The 24,705-nt window shown below is 40.1% G+C and overlaps 2 protein-coding genes and 1 long non-coding RNA gene across 4 annotated transcripts in view; 1 reads left to right on the forward strand and 2 right to left on the reverse strand.

Annotated features, from left to right (window-relative positions):
* Positions 1-24,705, reverse strand: part of LOC124634273 (autophagy-related protein 16-1) — a 153,623-nt gene that overhangs the window by 77,805 nt on the left and 51,113 nt on the right. The window lies entirely within an intron of this gene.
* LOC124634276 lies at positions 603-4,685 on the reverse strand. Its single transcript, XR_006984839.1, has 3 exons — positions 4,387-4,685; positions 1,534-3,810; positions 603-957 (listed from the first exon to the last, which is right to left on the reverse strand). It is a non-coding gene; the product is annotated as an uncharacterized LOC124634276 (long non-coding RNA).
* LOC124634271 overlaps positions 5,646-24,705 on the forward strand; it is a 53,905-nt gene continuing 34,845 nt past the window's right edge. Inside the window, exons 1-2 of the mRNA XM_047169743.1 lie at positions 5,646-5,824; positions 17,951-17,995. The gene's annotated coding sequence lies outside the window, so the exon portion shown is untranslated. The remainder of the gene's footprint in view (positions 5,825-17,950; positions 17,996-24,705) is intronic.

The raw sequence follows: 24,705 nt of genomic DNA on the forward strand, positions 1-24,705 counted from the left end.
TGACAACTTAGAGCATTTAAAAAACTGGAACCATCATAATCACAGCTCTCTATGCAAAAAGTCTGCCAATTGAAATAGCGAGGCGAGGCAATGTAACAAATAGTCATAACTCATCCATGTATTTTGGATAACATTGTTATGTACACACAGGATCAAATTAACAAAGTCAAGCACGTTTTATATACAAGTGTGATTGGCACGCCAATCCTTCTCTGTACGAGAAGAGGCAAGTGCCCTGCAGTTGGATAGTGACCGGCTGATGATAATGATGATGAACCACACCTCTAAAGTAGGAGGATTGCGTATCATCTCCTTCTGCTGGCCTTCCACTTTTGGAGGTTGGCCGTCGGCTCGGAAAGTTTTTTTCCTATCTTGTGCCAATGGCATATCCAGTTGGCTATTCTCTAAGGCTGACAACTCCAAAGAAACAAAGTGGTATGTAAATATGCAGATACTTAACTAAGTATAGAAATGCGATTCAGATTACCGTTACGATTAGGGGACCTTTGGCTGTAGATAGATGTGACCGACTGATCCTTGGCTGGTGTAACGTGTAGGTTTAGTGGTAGGTAGTCTACTAGGTGAGGAAATAAAAAGAGTAATTTAGAAAATTAGTATATAAGTATATTCTACAAAAGGATCGGCAGAGCCGGGAGTGAGTTTAGAATATTCGAGCACGCGTTAAGCTCTAGCCCGCCATAGAACACTACTACCCTGTATAGTCAGGCAGCTCGGCAGCGGTCAGGCGGGGTACGTGTGCAGCGCGCTAGTAGATGCCGGACGCGCAGGTAGATGCAGGACACGTAGATAGGCGCGGCACGTAGGTAGGCACAGGCACGTAGGTAGACACAGGCACGTAGGTAGACACAGGCACGTAGGTAGACAAGCGCGTAGGTAGGTGCACTTAGGGTAGGTGCACTACGGTAGGTGCACTGGAGGTAGTCAGGTACTTGAACCCTGGAATGTCCGTTACGTTCCGTCTTAGTTACGGTCCGGTTATATCCAGCCACGACTGCAACATCCCGATTTCCACTTACTCACTACCTAACTAGATGGAAAGCAGTGATCAAGCACTAGATAGCATCGAGATGAGGCAGCCTAGGCAGCGTGACAATCATAATCACAGCTAACAAAATGTAATCTGAATGCAAGTGATGAAGGTGAAAGTATTTGCATGATTTACAAAGCACAGCACTAGTTTAAATGAAGTTAATGAAATTAATAAATAGGTAGTCACTATAAGAAATTATTTGAAAAGAAGAATATGGAAAAATAATTGTAGGGCGTGGCCCTCATGACACGGTCAAAGTGCACCGGTCATGTAAGGTCAAATACCACATGATATATTTTTTAAAAGCGTTATGGCGATACACAGGTTATAATATTCCACAAGAACAGCAACAAAGGCGTGATCGTAGCATGAAATAACATAATGAATGCACAATGAAATTAGCAAGTCATCCTACGACACGTCACGTACTCACGTATAACTTTTCTAGATGCACATAATAAGCTTTATTTTGCAACACTCACCCGATCTGGGGTATACACTGACTTTAAAAGTTATTTTAAAAGCACAATAGTTTATTAAAGGTTAATTTATTTGCAATAAAAATCGCGAGTTAAAAATGTACATAGACCAGTAGTAGTAGTAGACTGTATCGGCTCGCGGCGTCGTGCTCGTGACCGTCTCGCGATTGACCGCCGGCTCTGCTCGCGTCGCCTCATAGGAGGGATAGTTCGCCGAACCGGTTTCCGTCACCCGTCAACGGCTCACGGCTCGCGGCGCGCGGCCGAGATATAGCAAGTCTAGTATTTTTAAATATTCAAAATATAACGTACAACGTTACAGTACCCCCCTTTTTAGCGTAGGATTTTTCCTAGGAAAAATCCGCTGCTTTCGCTCTTGCTAACAACTGATCTGAGTTTCTCTTTCATTCGTCTTCATTCATAATGTAATCATCCCTCACCTTCCATTTTTCCTTACATTAAATAGCCGACATCACACTAGACATCTGTGCGTCAGCGTCCTTTCGACCTGAGTATTCCGCTTACAGTGCACAGAACACTCACCCAGTTCAGTCATGGCTGGTAGAGGATAAAGTTGAAATCGAGCGATTACTAACTACACATAACTATTATTGATAGATTGAATATTAGAAAGGATAAATACATAAGTTATGTTTGTGATTTTAAGGCTTACTTATAGAGTAATCAACCGCTCTTGCAAAGGCTTATTTAAGGAGTTGCACCGCTCCGTAGAATACCAAAGGTGTAGGGCCTTTAGCATACAGAAGGGATCTATGGGGTAGAACCACGATCAAGTTTCGTTTATAACCATCGGTGTAGGGCCGATAGTCATAATATATTTAATATGGTAGGAATATGATGTATGGGGTAGACCATCATCATATAAACTATTGGGGTAGACCAATAGGTGAAAATAGAAAAGCAATAGTTATGGGTAGTAGTAGTAAGTGGGTGTAGTTTACGTTATTAAGTTTAGTTTTTTAGTTTATATTATTTTATTTAGTTTATATTATGTATTTGTTTTAGTTACATGTAGTGCATTTAGTTTTAGTTGATTTTTAAAATTTGTTTAAAATTAAATATATTTAGCCATAATCAACGAAGTTTAAGTATTAACAATTTTAATTATTTTACCTAGCCGTAGTAACATTCTGATAAAATTAGTTTAAGTTATTCTTTATAGTTAATCAATTTAATAGTTTATTTATATTAATAGTTCATTTCATTAGTGTATAAATTGTGACTTTCTTGTAGGGTTCTATTAGAAGTAATTTTAGGTTTAGTGTGGTGATTTTAATGTTTGGAATAGATACGATTAAAATTATAAGTTTGTTATTTGTAATATAGGAGGTAATTTAACTATCTGTTTCCGAAGTTCGCTAACCGAATCTCCCCCAGTACCACCACGAACGGTAACTTCATAGTCTAGTTCAGCTTTTTGTAGCGATAAAAACTTAATAGGGTAAGACATGATAAAAATTAAAACCGCAGAGAAGGAGTGTGTTGCAAAATAAAGACAAAAATAATAAAGACAAAACAATTCGGATGCAAAATCAGCACGTTTGTGGTCAGTCTAACCATATGTGAAAATATATTTAAGGTATGTAAACTTTGAATTTAAATGTGAAGAAAAAAAATAAAATTTGGGGGTAGAAAAATATTGACGGTAGGTCAAGTAAAAATGGACGGTTAAATTTAAATATTAGAGAGAAAAAAAATTATTAAAAAGATGTGGGTAGATTCACATTTGGTAGGCTGTGATTAAATTCAACACAACTGACAGACAACCAACACCAGGACAACTACAAAATGCTTAGCAAACAAGAACTAAACACGGCTCGATATATTCTACCTTTATTGGGCGCCACTGTAACGTGTAGGTTTAGTGGTAGGTAGTCTACTAGGTGAGGAAATAAAAAGAGTAATTTAGAAAATTAGTATATAAGTATATTCTACAAAAGGATCGGCAGAGCCGGGAGTGAGTTTAGAATATTCGAGCACGCGTTAAGCTCTAGCCCGCCATAGAACACTACTACCCTGTATAGTCAGGCAGCTCGGCAGCGGTCAGGCGGGGTACGTGTGCAGCGCGCTAGTAGATGCCGGACGCGCAGGTAGATGCAGGACACGTAGATAGGCGCGGCACGTAGGTAGGCACAGGCACGTAGGTAGACACAGGCACGTAGGTAGACACAGGCACGTAGGTAGACAAGCGCGTAGGTAGGTGCACTTAGGGTAGGTGCACTACGGTAGGTGCACTGGAGGTAGTCAGGTACTTGAACCCTGGAATGTCCGTTACGTTCCGTCTTAGTTACGGTCCGGTTATATCCAGCCACGACTGCAACATCCCGATTTCCACTTACTCACTACCTAACTAGATGGAAAGCAGTGATCAAGCACTAGATAGCATCGAGATGAGGCAGCCTAGGCAGCGTGACAATCATAATCACAGCTAACAAAATGTAATCTGAATGCAAGTGATGAAGGTGAAAGTATTTGCATGATTTACAAAGCACAGCACTAGTTTAAATGAAGTTAATGAAATTAATAAATAGGTAGTCACTATAAGAAATTATTTGAAAAGAAGAATATGGAAAAATAATTGTAGGGCGTGGCCCTCATGACACGGTCAAAGTGCACCGGTCATGTAAGGTCAAATACCACATGATATATTTTTTAAAAGCGTTATGGCGATACACAGGTTATAATATTCCACAAGAACAGCAACAAAGGCGTGATCGTAGCATGAAATAACATAATGAATGCACAATGAAATTAGCAAGTCATCCTACGACACGTCACGTACTCACGTATAACTTTTCTAGATGCACATAATAAGCTTTATTTTGCAACACTCACCCGATCTGGGGTATACACTGACTTTAAAAGTTATTTTAAAAGCACAATAGTTTATTAAAGGTTAATTTATTTGCAATAAAAATCGCGAGTTAAAAATGTACATAGACCAGTAGTAGTAGTAGACTGTATCGGCTCGCGGCGTCGTGCTCGTGACCGTCTCGCGATTGACCGCCGGCTCTGCTCGCGTCGCCTCATAGGAGGGATAGTTCGCCGAACCGGTTTCCGTCACCCGTCAACGGCTCACGGCTCGCGGCGCGCGGCCGAGATATAGCAAGTCTAGTATTTTTAAATATTCAAAATATAACGGTCTGGTTATTGATAACATGAATAATGGAGTCGTGGTTCAATAGCGGTAGCATATTAATGGACTATATCATTGTTATTCTTCAAAATGCTCAAATGTACCATTTGCCTGCTGTTTTTGCTGTTTTTTTTCTGCATCTAGTTTTTCAATGCAACTTTTCTAAGCTTGTATGTACTTTCTAAGTATATCTAAAACACCAATGGCTGATAAAAAGGTGAAGGAAATCTGGACTCTTAAGACTGAAATCACCATCCCGCATTGAGCAAGCGTGGTGATTAACGTGGGACGCCCAGCAGTGGGACAAAAAAAAGGGCTGTTGTAATCTAGTTTTTCAAAAATGCACCGCCTATACAGTTAAGGGGAAACAAATGCATTTTAAGTAAGCAAACAGTAGAACATTAATGTACACAGTACGTACATTGTATAAAGAGCAACTGTTAAAATCACGGGTGATCCACAAACCGTGCGCACTAATGGACGCACGACTTGTTTTGTTTATGTAAATTGCAAAGTGGACCTTGATAATAGGCGAAAATTATGGAGCGATAGCACCGACGACTTTATTATGGTAGCTTTCTTCTTTTTTGCCGTTTGGGGTTCGAAAGTCCATTGTTTCTGGAAGTTTGTGTATTTGTTCATGGTTCTATCAAAGCTTTTAGAAATTTTCAAATATTTGTTCTCTGAGATAGGTGAGGAGTGTCATAAGTTTCCCAATTAGTTAAAACACGTAATCAAACAGTAGTGTGAAAGATAAACATTATCAGCCGGGTATGGGAAGCAGGATGGGGTCTGACGGCGAGCGACCGGCGAGCGCGGCGACCGCACCATCTCTCCCTTTCTCTCGAAACTATCGCTCTCTCTCTCCGTCCTTCGGCGGCTCGTTCCTCTTCTTCTTGCAAGGTTAAGGTTACGTCAGACGTGTTATGTTATAACCGTTGGGGCGCACTCTGGCAAGTTCAGTGTCTCGTCGAGAGTGGCCGCGACACTACTCGCGACCATCGTGCGCTTCCCGAGGACTGTGCCGCCTGTGATATACGAACAGTGAAAAGTTCATGAACTGCGTGTTGAAATTTGTTTGAACTATAACATCACGTGACGATTACCTGTCAAAAAAATTCCTGTAGCCCTTACAAGGTATGTCCTTAAATATTATTCACATTTTCCCAAGATTTTTGAAATATTTAAAAAATGTAGTTGAAATTATTTTTCCGAGCTCGCAGTCCTGGACAACTGAGTGCAATCAGGTGATCCTGTTCAATAAACTGGTTTATTAAATATTTTATGGAGGCTGTCGGCTGGACCCACAGACAACTGCAGTAACTTACTCTGCAATTATATTATTTAATGAAGAAAGTAAAAGAAATGGGCATTAAAGTTACAATACATAATTGTGTTGTATTATATTGTATATATTGTAAAAAACTTCGTATCCATCAAATAAAATTAATGATGAGACAAATACTTATAAGAGGTAGAAAAATTCACATAAACTTTCTTCCTAACGTTGAGATTTACCTAGAAATATAGGAAGTTAAAACAAAAGAGTACAATTTAATAACGTTTCCAGGAAACGTTCACCGAGGAAAATAAATCGATGATAACGTAGAAAAATGAGTAGTGTGTATTGCGTACCGTTAGGGTATGTATAGGAAGGTTTTTGCGCTCATGCGCGCGAGCTTGTCTTCAATCGTGTATAGAGCGATAAGCTCCGATGCGCATATAGCAATAATGGCACTGCGCTATATTTAGAGTCGCTTCGTTTGGCTCCCTTTGCGAGAAGATTTATCATTTATACCATCGTTTTTAAGTTCTGGCCGTAAACTCTTACAAATTGCGTTTAATGATTCTATAAATAAAGTACTTTGCTGGGTAAAAATAGACGCATTTACAATTTTAATTGGACACGCATGAGTATTCTAAATAAGTAATTATTCGCATTATAAAAATAAAAGTTATCACAATTTATTTTCACCGTATTAATGTACCGATGGTCAAAATTGGTCCGTGCGTCGGAAAATCCTCAAAGCTCCGCGGTTGACGCAAGCAAAAGACATCAACGAGAGACACGCAAGACGAGCGAATTTATTTTCTTTCTTTTATCAAGTTTCGCTAATGAATTTATCAATATTTATTATTACCGACGGCGACATAAAATATATTTTTTACAACTAAAAAATAAATAAAAAGGATATGAAGATAGAAACGCGTATACATAAGCGCATAGTGAAATATGACTTAAAATATAACATAACTTAATTATAAGCATGTCTTTTGTTTTCAATTTATAATATTGTTCGGGCGGTTCCGAAGGCTATGTAATGCGCTTTCAATTTAATGAACAGAGGGCACTTCCATTGAGTTAATGTTATGTGCGTAATATATTTTAATACTGACTGAATAATTGGTACAAGTTAACAAACGATATTGTTTGCAGAACACGAAGATATAAAATATGCATTATAAATAACAAGTTAATTATGAAGGCTAGACGATTGGAAGTCGGTAATTGGTCTTACGCGGCATATAATAATAGTTCATCTTTGCGTATTAAGCTATTAAAAAATATGAAAATAGAGAAGTTATAGAGGCTAGAGAAAATAAAAAGGTTTCGCTAAAGATTCAGCATAAAACCAGTTAAAAATAAAGCAACATTTTCCCACGAACTTGAGCATTATTAAGGTCCCAGCTACCTACGGTATCTAGGTCCGCAATTGTACACGAAACAACTGGTAGCGTTGGCGAACCGCAAAAGTATAACAAACGATCTGGAGAGCACGACCGGGGTTCAGGTCATGTTGGTACCGGGTACAAACTGTGCGGAATTGGATCACGAACCCACAACTTACGACCTAACGTACACTCGCCGAACCATAGGTACTAAAGTTTGGCGGACTTCTTTGAACAAACCAGGGTCTAATTTGTAAACTGTCGTAGGAAAATCGTAAAATCGATTGTTCACACAAATTTTATGGGTGAGCGCATAAATTAGAATAGAAATAAAATTTAATATTGTAATTGACGTGATTTACTTCCTCATAATTTATTTGTAGGTTAATCGAAATATATAAGTGAATCGTTTTTGTATAATTTCAAAATATATTTAGATGTATTGTATGGTCAATACATAAAGCAATAATATATGTTTTCTAATTCGATGGATTATTTAATATAAATTGATTTATGCATGCTTGTGAATATAAATATAGACATTTGCTGCAGAGAGAATATAATATGAGAAACTTGAATGGGGACCTTTTTAAACAATAAATCTTGAATATTATTAAATAAATCCAGCCGTTCTCAAGCCGTGATGTGATTACAGACGAGCATTATTTATCTTTTTAAGACAATTCTTTTGTTATCGGATGGGAAAACAAATGAATTATTATTAGAAAACAAAAATAACATAAGTGATTTTCTTCTTCTTCCGAAAAAAAATTACTACATTGCGAATAGTAACACAATTTGTCAGCAGGACACAGTTCCCAATTTATAGCATTGCACCTTCACTTCAGTAATAAACCGATTTAGTTAGGTTAATTTTAGACTAGGTATCTATGCTAATGGAAAAACAATATATTTCACAAAAAAAAAAATATGTGTGAAAATTTCGCAGTTCACTTTTACAAGGAAATGTATTTTCGAAAATAAAATCTAAATTTCGCAGTACACATCTACATATTCCGTTGACCCGATTGCGGGATCTGAGATTATAATTAAGAGGGTCACGTGAAAACACCGATCCACCGACTAGTTCGTGACTGCGCGCGCGCATACCCGGCGACACGCCATCAACATCGATTATTGGGCACAAGGCGATACCGCGTGCCGATTTCCTGATTATTTTCGATATCATACTAAAGTTTATGGAGGAAGGTAAAGGAGATTTAAGACGAAAGTACGATCTTGATGATAGCTGGGGAAAGTTATGCCGCTTAAAGGACGAGTAGACAATAGACAACGAAACAAGAATCTGTAAGGCAATTACATATATAATTATATCAATTTTACTTCAGTCGCTGTAATCATAATCCGAAGTTATTGAATTAAATCAATTATCAAATAAAATTGATTTGAATGAAAGCATTTAATTGATCAAAGTTAAAATTGAATTCTAAGATCTATCAAGCTATTAATACGGTAATCAATTTTGAGGATGTACCAATAAGTTAAATTGATTGGTAATAAATCAATATTTATTGGCCATGACTAACAAATATCGCTTCAATTTCCGAGCAGCACAGTAACCTCTTTCAAACGCATAAAACCTTTTTATCCTCATATTTTTTATCTGCTTCATTACTATTCATAGTGAGTTCGCGAACGGTTTAAAGCTGTCAGATTTTTAAACACACACGAGATTCAGTAAAACGAAAGTTAAAACGGAATAGCGCGGAATAATTAAGGTTATTTTTTTAGTAGCTCCTATATCGCTTAGTAGGGGACACGAAGCTGGGTTGCTCCTATTTATAAAGTAACGTTTAAAGGGCGGTACTAGGCGGTCGTGCGCGGGGTCAGGATGAATTCCATCAGGCGTGCTTTCCATGAAGGATTTTAATTACGTCGTGTCGGGGTGAACGACCTGCGGCCGCGGTGCGGGTGCGTGCACTTTTGACGGCCTTTCAACAGGTGTCCCGTAACTTAATTTATTTTTATCTACAATAATGGACGTTGTTAGAGACCAATTTTTTTCGATTACAGATTACTTTTTGCTGCAAAAATATTGAGTCCGAAAACACGTATTTCTTGTAAATGTACTAATAAGTTTCATACAGTAAAACCGATGAAATGGAAACATAACAGAACTCAATGATGTCACGGTTTAGATCTAAAATTTTACGTTCACGAATATGTGCTAGAAATATTTTTAAAACAAATATATGAAAAGCATAACTGTTCAACAAAACTTTTATTTTAGCAACATCGTAAAATTCTGGCTGGAGAAAAAAGGTGCTTATGTTTGTTTATGGTGAGATGGGTATGTAAATGAGGGAACCTGCGCCTGCGACTGACGCGACTAACAATAGACGTGGGTGTGAGCGGTCACCGCTGACTCATCTCCGACACAGATACCTCGTCCTACCCAAATATTGATACAAACATAAATTAACCAAAATCCGCAAACCAGTTTTTGTGTTCTCTTTGTATAAATAGAAACATTATGGCTTTAGTCTACTTTATCCGCGAGAAAAAATGGGGACACTGCTTTCAGCCGCCGAATAGCTGAAAAGTAACCAAATAAATCACTGAAAATTTGTTAGTACCGTTGTAAAGTGTTCGCGGTTAATCTCAAGAAGGACAAACAAAAACGAATATAAATAAAACAGCATTCATGTAATTTGATACAAAATAGAAATGAAGCAACTGAGTCCAAGTTATTCGGACACTGAAAATATTAATTGGTAATAGCTACCTAGTTCTGCTTCTCAACAAGTAAAGAATTTATAGACTTAAAGGGTAAAAGATAGCTTGCAAACAACTTCTTAATCAGAAGATAAGCCCGTTGTAAATAAGACGCCACAGCTGAAGTCGGCAGGGGTAATGCCTGGCATTAAGAACATTAATACATTATCGCTGGTATCTAATATCGAAACAGAGATACAATCGTTTCTCATAGCAATGCATCGATTTATCTGCAAAATTCGTGATATACTGTTGCGTCCCAGATAAAGCGGACAAAACAAAATTATACACAGCAAGCTTTACATTAGCCCGGAATGAAACACCGTGTGAGCTTAAATGGAGAACGTGGCTGTAAAGCGTTTTATGCTCTATAATACGTTGCAAGTGGGGCGACTTACAACGCCTGCAATGTGCTCAAATTGATTACGGGCGATACACGCGAATCGTCTAATAAAATCACTAATGGAACGGTACCAGTGGCGTGCGTCGCATAACGGCGCGGCTCTGTAGTCGCTCCCACGACTGACACATTATGCAAGCTGCGCGGGCGTCGCGTCGACGAGCACAATGTGAGCTATTGATCGCGGCCGCGATCGCGTTCCCGACGAAAAACTGCGTGCACCGTAAGTGAAACTAGATGCAATGCTAAGCGACATTCGCGTGCCTCAAGATTGACAGAGTAGTAGCTAATGTTTTGTTTCTTCTTCTCAGCTTTATCCAGGCCTGACGCTACAGTTAGCTTACGATACGTTTTGTTGTAGGAAATGCGCATGGCACCCTCGATCATTTTTTCAGAGATTTATTATTATTTGATATTCGATATTTGTGTCGCTACTATATTGTTTACTAATTATTCCACATAGAAAGTTGACCCTTATGACTGCACGTGTTAGTAATTACAGCTTGACGTCTATTTCATTATGTCATACAGGAATCTTCACAGAACATGCGGACGTTATTAATTTGTACGCCCACAGAGCGGAACGCGGTTTTAAAAATGTGATCTAATTATAATTGAGATGTATTAACTACACAAATTTACTATTACAATGTGTTGTTAATAACAGAAAAATTGCACGCCGGCAAAATTAATGGGCCTTGCAGTGAAGGGTTTGTGGTTTCTGAGCGGTCAGCGACATAAGTTAGTAAACACTGTTACTTTTATCGACCATGCAAATTGACACAAAATTGTAATGTTTGTATATTTTTTATGGATGAGTGAAACTGCATAAAGAATAGTTAACATCATTAACGAGTACCTACAATATTTTATTACTATTGAATCATTTTCCGCCAATTACAATCGCAATCAACGATAAAAAAAATCGAGAATCGTTTACTAGTTTTAATTTGCATCAAATTATCCATAATACCGTCATATCCATATTAGAGTCAATTCTCACATTCATTAGCACTCGGAATGCGCAACAGATCGTTTAGTCGACTGCTGCATTGTGTACACGCTGTGTGAATACGATCATAAAACGAAAAATACACATAAGTAGTTAGCTACAACGACGAGCTAATCAGAACGATCTTAATAGCATAATATACATACGTAACATCATAATGAAATCTTAGATATAAGCGGCCAGACAGTCTGTAAATGTCAAGTTGTCTGGAAACAATGTTCGACAGTCTACGAGATATTGGCTCCAGCATCAGTTGAGGGTGTCGTTCGATTGCTATCGTCGGCGACGTGGCACGTACCAGTAGCGGAATTCGGCTGCGGTCGGCAAGCGCGTGACCACAGCCCGAAACGCACGGCCCGCAAATTAGTAAGGAACTCTTATAGGTACGTCTGTCAGATTACTTGCGGTGAAACTCCACAGCTTTACACTCCGCACTTCTATTACTGAGAATCAGTGTGTGACCCAAATCCGCCCCACGTTCCGCACTTATTTGGCGTGGTATGAATGTGGAATGTCATTTGCTGCGCGCGCCGCTATTTTACACCGCAATATATATGTGTTTGTGCGGTCGTTTACTGGTGTCTTTCGTTAATTTTATTTGCGTTTTGAGCTACTAACTGTAAATGCGCATGCGTACACAATGTACACGATTTTATCTCCAGCCGTATTTTCCTACATCCGTACTAGGCTTTGCTGGATACATGTTAACCGCCACCGAACAGTGGTTCCTATCACTAGCATTAAATTACAACTTGCTGAATTGTGTTTGTGTTTAACCAATGTGGTCATGACAAATGCAGTAATTTCTATACGTTTAGGTTTTATCTGAGTCATTTATTATTGCATGTGCAGATCCATGCGAAGTAGGTCAGACACTCGGATTCCTCAGATAAAACTCCCCAGAACGGAGTGCTGATTTCTCAAACTAGGAATATGTAAATGTTTGCTGCCGATAAATCTTTAGTGCAGTGGCTAACTTGGTGAAGTGTGCACATTAAAAAATAAGAGATAACACATTCCTCGTTTTAGTCGTGACGATTGGTCTGCGGTCCGTATGTCGAAGACGGCGACGATCGCGGTAACGAGTGCTCGAGTGGGCGCTTTACATAGATCCAATGCAAATTGAGTAGCGATTTGCGCGCGTATAAATCAGCCGTCGCAAACACTACTACTTCGCATTTCGTCAATTAACGTCAACCATATTGTGCGCGATACGTGCGTGTGATGTTGCGCTGTGATTTATTACCATCGGTGGCAGCTGATGTAATTGATAGATGAAACGCTTACATGCACCCTACACACATCTCTACGTAGCTAGGTACATGTGTGCATAGTGTATTCAAGCAAAAAGTCAACAAAAAGCAGCTCATGAAACCTAATATCCTTTAAAAATCCTGTTCTGTTTGTTACGCTAACTAGAAAGTGAATTAGGTGTAATCATAATTTGTCTGGAGTGGTTTGAGTAGCGAGACGGGTTAAAATTATAGGGAGTTTCTTAGAAAGAACCGCGTGCTCAATTCAAGAGCTGGACGTTAATCATTATCATTTCTTATATTTATGAATGGAATTCTAGATCTTCCGAGGATGCCAACCTCCATAATTTTTTAAAATAAATATTTCTAAACAAAAAGTAGGTTTAATAAAACAGCTAGTAATAATTGTTTGTAACACTAAGGAAGGGCGGAACCGACGTGCTAAATCAAGTTAACGGTCTTCGCGGTTATCTGTGTTTATCCTGGCGGCATAAACGTGCACGCCTATCATCGATGCTTCCGATTAATTTACGCTGTACATATATTAAATTTTATTAGCCATAGCCATACAAGAGAAACTTGCATGGCTCGGTCACGTAGCGGGCGGAAATAAGAACGTCGTGAGATCACTTGGACGATTGACTAGATGTGATCGGCGACCACGGGAACTTCGACAATACGCAATTAATGAACCGTCTACTGAACATCTCGTCCTGCGTAACGGCTGGCCGGTGCCACTTCTTATCGACTGTAAGTGTTGCCTGGAGAGCTTATTGACCCCTTCGTTAGATGCACGAGCTTATTAAGGATAATGGTTTAAGTTTCAAATAGGAGACTGGGAAGCGTAACATTTCACTGTCCGATTGATTTATTATTTTATTTGGGATGAATCGAGTGCAAAATACCGAATACAATAAATTTCGTATTTATTGTCAATTGGCTAGCGCGCGTGCGGTGTAAGTGTGTAACTAACGAGACTGCTTTATGAGTTTCGCGATCGCGTCAGGAGATGATCCCAGTTAGCGGGGTGCGTCGGTACTCGGCAGCCGGGAGGTGTTGCCCGGGTCTGGGGTGGCGGGGGCCGGGCTATCTAATCGGGCGTCGCCTCGTCGCTGGTGGGCGGCGATCGGGATAACGCGCCACCACCGCCGCGCCCACACGCCAATTATGTGGGAAGAGGTTACGATTGCGCGCGCGATACCGCCAAATAACGCAAACGGACCCACCTAGAGACGATCGCGTGCATTAATCGGGAAACTATTACCAATGCCACTCCAATTAATGCTGCTTGATAAATATGTAGATTGTTTAAACATTTTGTTGAGCCAATCCTTCCGTATTGCCAAATTATCAAGATTTGACGTTAGGTAGATAGTAAATACCTGCGAACAACTATTACATCTACTTAGAAAAGCCTGTAGGCAGGTACTTGAAGATTAAGTAGACTTATCCATATAAATCTATTGAAGTCTCTACATCAATCCACTCAACCTAGCATTACCTTAGGTAACACAAAAATATGCCCAACTCTAAACTATATAAAGGCAGTATGCAGTGATTTGATATAATTACTTGAATGCAGCCAGTCCCGCATAGATAGATGCGATGTTATCGTTTCATACCGACGTTTGGCCGTCGCATCGATCGATAGGAGTCAGCGGCCGAGAGACGTAATTACAATAAATACGGTTCACATGCGAACCGGACCGGCCGACGTCCGACACGTCGACGGGCCGCATGCCGCCGCATTCTTGCAATTACGTAACACCTCAAGCAGACGTATTGCGGAATTAATAAGTAGCCCCAAGCAAAAATGCGAACGAAGGATGCACCTACCGTTAGTTTCTAATAATAAATTACCCAGAACTGAAGACATGGACTCCTCGTTCATTTCCTTCGATTTTTAATATTCTTTGTAATTTTGATGTAGAAGTCAGATGCGTACGTAACAGAATTCAAGAGGCCATTACAGTGCCGTATGTATGTAGCTTCATCATTAACTATTGCTGTATCAAGTTTATTACTCTTGTTGATTCTTTAGGTACCATTTCCTCTTTGCGATTCCACATATTAATATAGGTATCTATTACGAACTGAAGGTTCTCTTCGCTCTGCAATATAAACATAAATACCAAATGATATTCTTCTTCCGTACCAATCAAGTGATCATTTTCTTTTATGACATCATATTTATAACTCGACACTAACAAGGAATACTAATGGTGTTCAATAACTCGGCCGTACCTGTTTATAAAGTTAAATTTATTTATCTACGTATGTGTTGTATGATGTTCTTTCTGAACTGTTTGACGTGTCAGTGATCGTGATTCGATAGTTGACTATTTAACCGTCGATATGGTATAAGGTTTGATTCAAGATTAATAATCCCCTGGTATTTCTCAATTTTCATTCATTAGAGTAAAAACATCCCTCAATGTGCTAATATTCAACACATAACATCCTGATTTTAAGTGCTATTTTAAGAGCATAATGAGACAGCATGAGCATCCTAAGTAGTAATCAAAGACGTTATAATCATAGGGTATGTTGCATGCCGCGGAGACCATGCTCAAGCCCCATCCTATATGTTAGACCAGTTCTGTCACGCACCGCTGCCTCTGTTGACGCATTCATAACAAATCTTAATCAAAGGAAGTGTTAATCCAACATAATCCGTGCCACTTAATCAGGTGCTAACGCTGTCTATCCGGTTGCTAATTAAACTGACATTTGTATGCAATCAGGTGCTTTGACTGACATGATTCCATACTCAAGCAAGCTAGTGCTGTGTTAGATCTTGGTTGCCGATGGCAAAATATGAACAGGGAGTAATGCAATTGTAATGAACATGCCCTTGAAAAATAAGAAGCGTTTCATGTTTAGTTACCCGAGGAAAGTGTACAGAATAATGACAGAAGGGCGGTTCGGCGTTATTACTGTAATGTCAGGTTGCTTCGTCTTCGTTCGCGAGCGTTACATGGCATTTCTCCTGAGCCTCAGAGAAACTAAAAAATAACACAAATAACCGGCTTGCCACAAACTCTATTAGATTTCCAACTTACTTTTTGCAGAGGTTGTCGTCGCCTAACTCGATCTCGATGCGGACGTGAGAAAATTGTTAATCTTATTTTGTAATAGTAGTTCGCAAGGAGAGATGATGAAGCGGCTTTTGAATTGAAAACTTATTCTAAAAGATGTCATAGTTCGGCAGCACTCAAAGGATTTAATTATCAGGCGACGATGAAAAACGTTCATCCTGATTATAATGTTAAATTGTTATTACTACCGTAGAGCTTTATTTATTCATTCGATGCGAGTCGCCGTGCTACGGTTCTGCGAAATGTAATGCAAATTGCAATCGAAATTCTATTCTAACAATGGCAGTAATAACGTCTTCATATAGGACTTCGAATGTAATAACAGTTAATAGCAATGGTATTATCGTTCCACCAGTGAGTGTAATGTAGAAAGGAAGAGTGCAAGTGTCAGAGCGCAGAGTTGCGACAGGGAAAGCGCTACGCCATATCACGAAAGGGAACTTCAAATCCACACTCGGTACGTCAGGTTCACTAACAACTTACCTCATTCGATCTAAGATAGGATCGAATACAGGAACTTGTAAGGGCACTTTCTTCGGCTCATTCAAGTTTTTTGACATTGAACCGCAGGGTACTTTGCTATACTTGTCTTATGTTTAATACGTGTCGTGCAAGCATTAGAGGCTACATAGTTGTAGCATTAGACTGGATGCTCCCCGTAGAACCTGTCCGGCGCTGAACGCCCTCGGCGTGATCGGATTTCCCGTTTGCGATTATTGCCTTTCTTTATTTCACGGGGCGGTTCGTTACCGTCGGTATCGGTATGTAACGGTACAGCATGGGCACAGGCATTTGCATGGTGATCCCATTACGGCGACTGGCGGGTGGAAGTTATTAAAATACGTTTAAGATCGTACAGCATTCGGCGGAGGCGATAAAGAGTAGACATTGCAGAGTCGTGAGTTTGCTCCGAGCTTTATTGCGTTCGGGATGAGATCGGGGTCCGCGGGCGAGTACGCTGCCAACGTAAACAAAGAACGAATTGAGGTGTTGGGCAAGCGACGGCCTGACGGACCGGTGCGGCCCGCTGTATCTCGTTAGCGGCACATTGTTCGCTCCCAGACACCGACATCGACATTCACCCTACTGTAATTGGCTACACGAAATATTGCACTATCGCTTTTATTGTCTAACCATTTACAGTTATAGATTGACTTAATTTGTTCACATATCTTAGTCTCAGGAAGTAATCACCATTTCTTTAAATCCGATCAACAGAAAAATCTAAAAGATTCAAAGCAAACGATGTTAACACTCATGGTTCAAGGACACAAGGTTAGAAAGTGGGTCTCTGAATGCGTGCGGCAGTGACAGGGCAGCGCAATCGCGTGACAAGTCTCGCTCTGAACATTATCATTCCACGTACGATGCTAAACCACTTATTCGGCTCGTGGTGACCGTTACCCGGCGCACGCACGCCGCCTGCATCAATGGCATATTTTTCCCCGGCGAAACTTCGCACACATTTACCATTCAAGGTTAACCCGGTCAGTGTAGCGCTTTGTTTACACGAGTGTCGCGACGTCCGACATCACACGGCGGACGTTCACACTTCACACTCGGAGCTGCTTGCCAACAAACGACCTATTGTCTCCTCGGAGATTTCTAGATTAATTTGCAACTAAAGTAATTTTCTTATTTAAACATGCGATGCACAATGTGTCCGGATGTGGCCTACAAAATGATAACGACCGCTTTTGATCGTTAAATGCAAATATGTACGTTAAATACATCAAAACCTTCGCCTTGGGCGTGAACTGCACACCATCCGAAGCCGACTCCATCTAGAAATCTAGATAAGGACATGCGTGCTCGGGGTCTATAATCCAGTCGCCCTGTGGCGAGTCTAAACTATTATGTCAATAAAGTAACAGTGTCAGTTAATTGAATGGGCATTCAGTAAATGAAGCCTAGATGGGTTCATATTTCTCTGCCAGACTAAAGCTATGTGTTTTGACTTCAGATTTAGCTAGATACCGAACTTTTAGATATTTTTGAAACTTTAGATAACTTGCATTGTAGGTATGCGTAATATAAAATCTAACTAATTACTAAACTACTGTAATACTAATAGCGTGCGTCCGATTGTTGCAGGTGCTCCAGACGACTGACATCGCTCAAACTCGAAGCGTTGACAAGGTAATTAAAAACATACCGTATATTATTGAGCTTGCTGGACTGTGGCGGTTTTTAGTAACAGACGATGCTAACTTCAATTAAAACTTCACAGAAGTTGTTGGCAATAAAACATACACATTAATCAAGCTATTTCAAGCAAAATATTCTGTATGCACATATTTATGTCAAGTTACTCAAAAAAGACTATCATAAAAGCGAATATTTTTTTAAACATTTAATGAAAAATGTCACCACTCAAGATATATGCTACTCATAAAATGAATTTGTTATCGATACAAGTGTGCTGTAGAAGGTGGCAATTTATTTAGGGCGCCGCATGCGGGATGTGTTCTCATTAATATCGAAAGTATACCACATCCGCGAGTTTGTGTCATGTGTGGGGCTGTTAAACTGGTCCTTACGCACCAGTTTCTTTCAAACTGGTCGAGCTACACATTTAATAGTCCTCTTCCCCTTGCTAATTGCATTTCTTTAATGCGTTTAAAGAATTTCGATGCGATAACCACATGTGCGAATTTAGATAAACGGCTTAGGAAAAACATTTATAATGGAAGTACGATTTGTAGGCGCACATATCGACTAAATCATTCCGTGTATGCAGTTTTATCGCTAGCTTAACTCATTCAGTTTAAGAATTAAAAAAAAAGAATATTGAAGAACCCAAGTGATCTACGATGTAAGTTACGAAGGTAACTTTTCTTTTTGCATTTTTAAGTTGTATTTACTTCTATTCAGCAATCAATTAGACTTGAGCTCCTGAAAATAAAGCAACGGATCTCTAGTCAGCAAAATGTTTGTTCTGTTTCAAGTTCAAGTAGTGGATTCGAATATAGATTGACGTATGTCACGAAGCGAGGCGACAGAAAATGCGAAACTGCAAATAAGTTTTTCAGTGATTTGAATTTGAGCCGCGATAGGGTTGACTCGCGTGCCCGTCCAATACGAGCACCCGTCATGCCATCCGTACATTTTAACGAGAGCGCGATCGCCCGCGCCGATAGCGACAGTCTAATGAAAACCCCGCTGAATAATGCATTAATACCAGCGTTAAATCGTGAGCACACACTATCGAACTGGCGACGAGAAAATACTACCTAGATGCAAATTTAAGTCAACACCGACGCCGATAAGCTTCTGTAGGTAATTCGAGAAATTCAGCTATAAAGCTAAAATTAATACCGCTCTGCAACATTGCCTTTAAGATGTCAATTTAGAAAATGGTATCCCTGTTTCACGACTTATCGAACGGATAGTTGAAACATTCGTTTTGATAGAAGTGATTTACGTGGTGAAGGTTCTATTCTATTCTATTTTTGTATATGGCAATCCGTGTCGATGTCAATTTCGACGATTCTGCCAATGACAAGTGGGATGAGAAGCAAGAAGTGCTTTTAATTAAAATAAATTTAAAAATATATATATATTGATTTAAGATGGTGCTGTGGCCGATCTTGTGTAACTTAATGTGTTAGTAGGACGGCACTGAAACAAACAGAAATATATTTACATATATAAAAACAACAACAAAATGTTAGTAACACATAACATATAATATATACCACAACCATACAAACTGTGGCCTAAATATAGGCCACAATTTATAATTTAATATTGTTTTGATTAATGAACATCAACAGCATCTGGAGCAGTTCTGGACAGGAGTGGGATAGGAGGGAACGGAAGTTAGTCGGGAGAGGAATTTTAAGTTTTTGGAGACGACCATATAAATCAAAGGATGAGTTGATAGGACAGTCAAAAAATATATGGTCCAGGGTACCTTCATCCAGTCCACACTCGCAGAGGGATGAATCCTGCACCCGAATTTTGCGCAGAAAGACCGGTGTACAGCAGTGACCTAACCGAATTCTGCACATGACTGAAATTACCCGTTTAGGGTATCTTTTGAAATTTGAAAACCACGGTTTTGGTTTTACAACCGGTTGAATGGCGAAATAAGAGCTACCCTTCCTTTTGCCTGAGATGTTCCACCATTCCTGCCACGAGGTCTCAAGACTCAATTTAGGGAGGTTTAGCAGGTCATGCCCTTGAAGGGAGAAGTGTGCAAGATCAGCGGACTCAGATGAACACGCATCTTTGGCCAATGCATCGGCACATTCATTGCCCGCTATACCGCAGTGGCTAGGGATCCAGACTAAGTGTACTTCTTTCTCTTGCCTAGTGCAGGAGAAAAGGGACTTTTTAATATCCAGGACAATAGGACAATGGAGTTTAGTTCTAAAGGGATTCTGGGATATGGCTTGGAGACAGCTAAGGGAGTCAGTAAAGATAACTCCACAGCTAATCTCATGGGACTCTATAAAACGACAAGCTTCCAATAGTGCCACACACTCGCCTGTAAATACTGAAGACTCCTTCGGACATCTGAATTTCAAAATTATTTTAGAGTTCTGATAGTAAACCGCGGCTCCAGTACAGCCACCATTTGATTTGGAAGCATCCGTGAAGAACTTTTGAAACCCAATCCATCGTTCACCCAAAACCGCATTAAAGGCCGAATTTGCAGATGGGGAGTTTTTGGATATGCCAATGTTATAGAATATTTTAGGGGTGAAGCAAAGTACTTCATAGGGGTAATTAAATAAAGGAAGTCTGGGATGTGGAGCAATGGGGGATTCTAAATTTTGAAAAAACCGATATGCTTTTAGGAATAGGGGGATTTCTTTGTGTTCCCAATATTTGGAGCTGTGACAAAGAGTGTCAAGCTCTCTGAGTTTTGGGATGAGGGGGTGAGATGACTTGGGAATAACCCTGGATAGGAAACGGGAAGCGAGGTACTGACGTCTCAGGGCTAAAGGAGGTTCAGCGCATTCGACCTGCAAGGCGTTAATAGGCGACGACTTCATGCAACCTGAGATGATTCGAAGGCATTGAGACTGAATCCTATCTAAACCGGCCAAGGCACCTTTGTTGCTTGGAATCACCAAGTGTGACCCATAGTCCAGGATACTGCGGACTAAGGCATTGTAGACCAGTTTCATAGTGAAGGGATGGGCCCCCCACCAGACACCAGCGAGAGCTTTTAGGATGGAGATTGCTCTTTCGCATCTTTTGATCAAATAATTAAAGTGGTGAATCCCGGATAATTTTGAGTCTAAGAAAACGCCTAAAAATTTTGATTTGTTACCTATGGGAATATCTTGTCCTTGAATGTTAACTGAGACCTGAGGGATCAGTCGTTTTCGGGAAAAAATCACTACCGAGCTTTTTGGGGCGGATAACGAGAGACCATGGTCCAAAAGCCATGTGTGCAGAGAGTCCAGGGAGAGACAGAGAGATGAGGCAGCGTCCGTAATAGATGGATTAACTACATACAACACTAGATCGTCAGCGTATTGTAAAAGGTGGCAGTCAGCATTAAGGCAGGAGCCAATGTCTGCTGTATACAGGTTGTATAGTAGGGGCTTAGAACTGAGCCTTGGGGAAGGCCCTTCCACGTCTGTCTCACCTCAAATACCTCCCCCTGCACTCTGAGCATCAAAGAGCGAGACATGAGGAGTGCGCATATACATTGTACCATCTTACCCGGAATCCTCAGCTGTTGCAATTTTTGCCTGAGAACTGGAAGAAGGACGCTGTCGTATGCGGAAGAGATGTCAAGGAAAGTGGCTACAGCGGATTCATTTTTGGAAAAGGCTGTACGGATATCAGTAACCAAAATTGCCACACTGTCCATGGTGCTAAGCCCCTTTCTAAAGCCAAACTGACTACTCGGCAGTAGATCCCTAGACTCCACCAACCACTCAAGTCTATTTTTAATTAAATGTTCCAATATCTTGGCCAACACTGAGGACAAAGCAATTGGTCTAAGGCCATTCGGATCATCAGCAGTCTTGCCGGGCTTCAAAAGGGGAATTACTATCTGAGCTTTCCACTGTTCAGGAACCCAACCAAATTGATAGCAATAATTTATTATTCCTAAAAAATATTTTTTTGCTTCAAAACCAAAATGAACTGCAAATGAGTACGGTATGCCGTCTATGCCTGGGGCGGAATCCCTAACATGACGAAATACCGTATCAAGTTCCTCTAACGAAAATGGTTCATTCATAGGATCATCCACAATATTTACAGACGGGAGCAGAAGTTCTGAGGAAGAAGGAACATAGGCTGGAGCTATTTTGTCAAAAAAGGATTCAGCAGTTTCTCTCGAGATAGGGGAAGAGATAGATGGGGAGCAGCCTCGCCTGAAACGATTAATGCTCTTCCAAACTGCTGAAATGGGAGTGGAAGGGGATAGAGAAGTGCAAAACTTAACCCAACCGCGGCGTTTCTTCTTGCGAAGAAGCCGCCGAGATTGAGCTAACACTCGTCTGTACCGTATAAGATTGTCGCTATTCATCGCATCATTGTACTGTTTTTCGGCCTCTTTTCTTTCTTTAATAACCGATGTGCATTCTTGATCCCACCACGGGGGTGACGGGATTTTATTTCTGGCACAGTTGCGCAACGGAATGGTAGAGTCTGCGCTTGAGGTAATGGCCGAGATAAAGCCATCGTAGCAGCTCTTAGCATGGCAGTGACCAGAAGAATCTTGAAAACTTGAAGTTAAATTTGGAAGCATACTAATTTTCTCCTCCAGTAAAGATGCAAACCTCGACCAATCAGGTTTGGACAAGTTGTACTTCAATAGTGGAGGAGACGTTTTCTCTAAAAAGGTTTTATTAATTAAAGTTACAACAATGGGGTAATGGTCGCTACCATGCGTCAGAGTAGTACATTCCCAATGAATTGATGCCGCCAACTCTACTGAACAGAATGTGAGGTCTACACAACTCTTTTGCTGTCCTGGAAGGGATCTACGAGTAGGGCTACCATCATTTAAGATGCAAAGGTCAAAATCATCCAAGATTTCTACTAAACCTTCCCCAAACGAATCACAACGATTGGAACCCCATCTAAAGTGGTGACAGTTGAAGTCACCCATGACGAGCACAGGTCCCACTATGTTATTCAAAATGTCCCTAATGGTGGTTAAAAACCTACGCTGAGGATGGGAAATATACACGGATAAAACAGTGATACCCTCAATTCTACACGCAACTATATTCATATCACCATCCAGAACCGGAAGAGTCAAGGTGGAGAGGGGGACACGATTATTAACAAGGAGAGCCGACCCTCCATAGCCATCAGATCTGTCACATCTGAGAATATTAAATAGTGGTATATTAAAACTGAGACTCGGGGTGAGCCAAGTCTCAGCTACAGAGCAAGCCAGAGGCTTGAATTTATTGAGGAGGAATATGAGATGGTGAAGGTGTTTGGTAGGGGCAGTGTTTATAAATAACGGCAATCATGCGGAATAGGTATGGTGTTGACAGTAGACGCGGTGTGTAGGTGGTGGTGGGTTATGCTAGCGCCGTCGTGCTCCGCGTCACGGCGCGACCCGCGCTCACCTTCTCTATTGAAATGTCAGTGCGCGGACCTGTGACGAGACAATCGTAAAACACAATGTTAAGGTCACATCATGACTTCAATAAACTATTCCCAACATGGGAAACGTGACGTCGCCGCTGTAACCGAGACCTCCTGAAAGTGTGCCAAACATGTACCCAGCCGAAGAGACACCGTGATCCCTTGTCTGATCCTAAGCTGTTAACTTGTAGCTATTTTTCTTTCCCTCCGATATGTTAACACAGTGAAACACCAACCCATTTGAAGAAATAGGTAGGTACAGTACAGATGAATTGAATTAAGAGCATTTACCACCTGCGGATTTAAATGAATTAAATCTATACCAAACGTTAGATCATTCGACCATAACATTGAATCGCGAGTAAAAAAGAGTAAATCAAAAGCAATAAAATAAATAGTAATTTTGATTTGTCACCGTTTAAAAGTCTGAAAATGTTCATTTATGTTCAGATCATTATTTAGGAGAAGGAAGTATGATAGTTGCGTGATATATTTGAAACGCAAAGCCATAACTCGGTGTAAGCAAGATATATGGAAAGCGCGGTATAATATCAAGTGTATAGTTGTCAGAGGCCAAGTGTCAGGGCAGGACGGGGCTAGATGCCATACCGTCCACAGTCGCACTACCGTTCCCGCGTTCCAGATATACGAGCATGCGAAAACATACTTACATAGACAGGATTGAGGTCATTCGTGGTGACACCACGAACTATTACCATTTGATTTAAAGGTGTATTTTCAGTTTCCGTCTTTAACTGTTTTATGAAACATTTTGGCTACAACAGACATATTTTATGTGAAGTTATTTCTAACATCAAAAACTGTCTGATTTTGACAACCATCTTTAAAACATTGCATGAATATTTTTTATTGAAAACAATACTCTTTTGTGCAAGAATAACCGAAAACACAAATGAGTGTCATAGAAATCAGTATTCCAGAATAATTTATCATATCAATTTGTGTGTCAACAGGACGCGGGGCGAGCGCCAACATAGCGGGGTTTTACTTTCTTATAGTGGCCTCAAGAAACTAGTTAAGAGAAAGTAGGATTAGTATCTTCAGTGTATTTATCGTTATATAACCGTAACTGAACCGCTAAATAATGAATTTGTAAAATTATAGTGAGGCAATTAATAAGGAGTATATAAAGGCGAGGGCGTATTGACAAGGAAGTAAAATTTTGCTATTATAAATTGCTTTTCGAAACAAATAAGGAATTCCCCTCAGAGTGAAACAAATTCGCGCCTACAGACATCCAATTAGGCCGGTGG

The sequence above is a fragment of the Helicoverpa zea genome, chromosome 11 (genome assembly GCF_022581195.2).
Source record: "Helicoverpa zea isolate HzStark_Cry1AcR chromosome 11, ilHelZeax1.1, whole genome shotgun sequence".
NCBI lineage: Eukaryota > Metazoa > Arthropoda > Insecta > Lepidoptera > Noctuidae > Helicoverpa > Helicoverpa zea.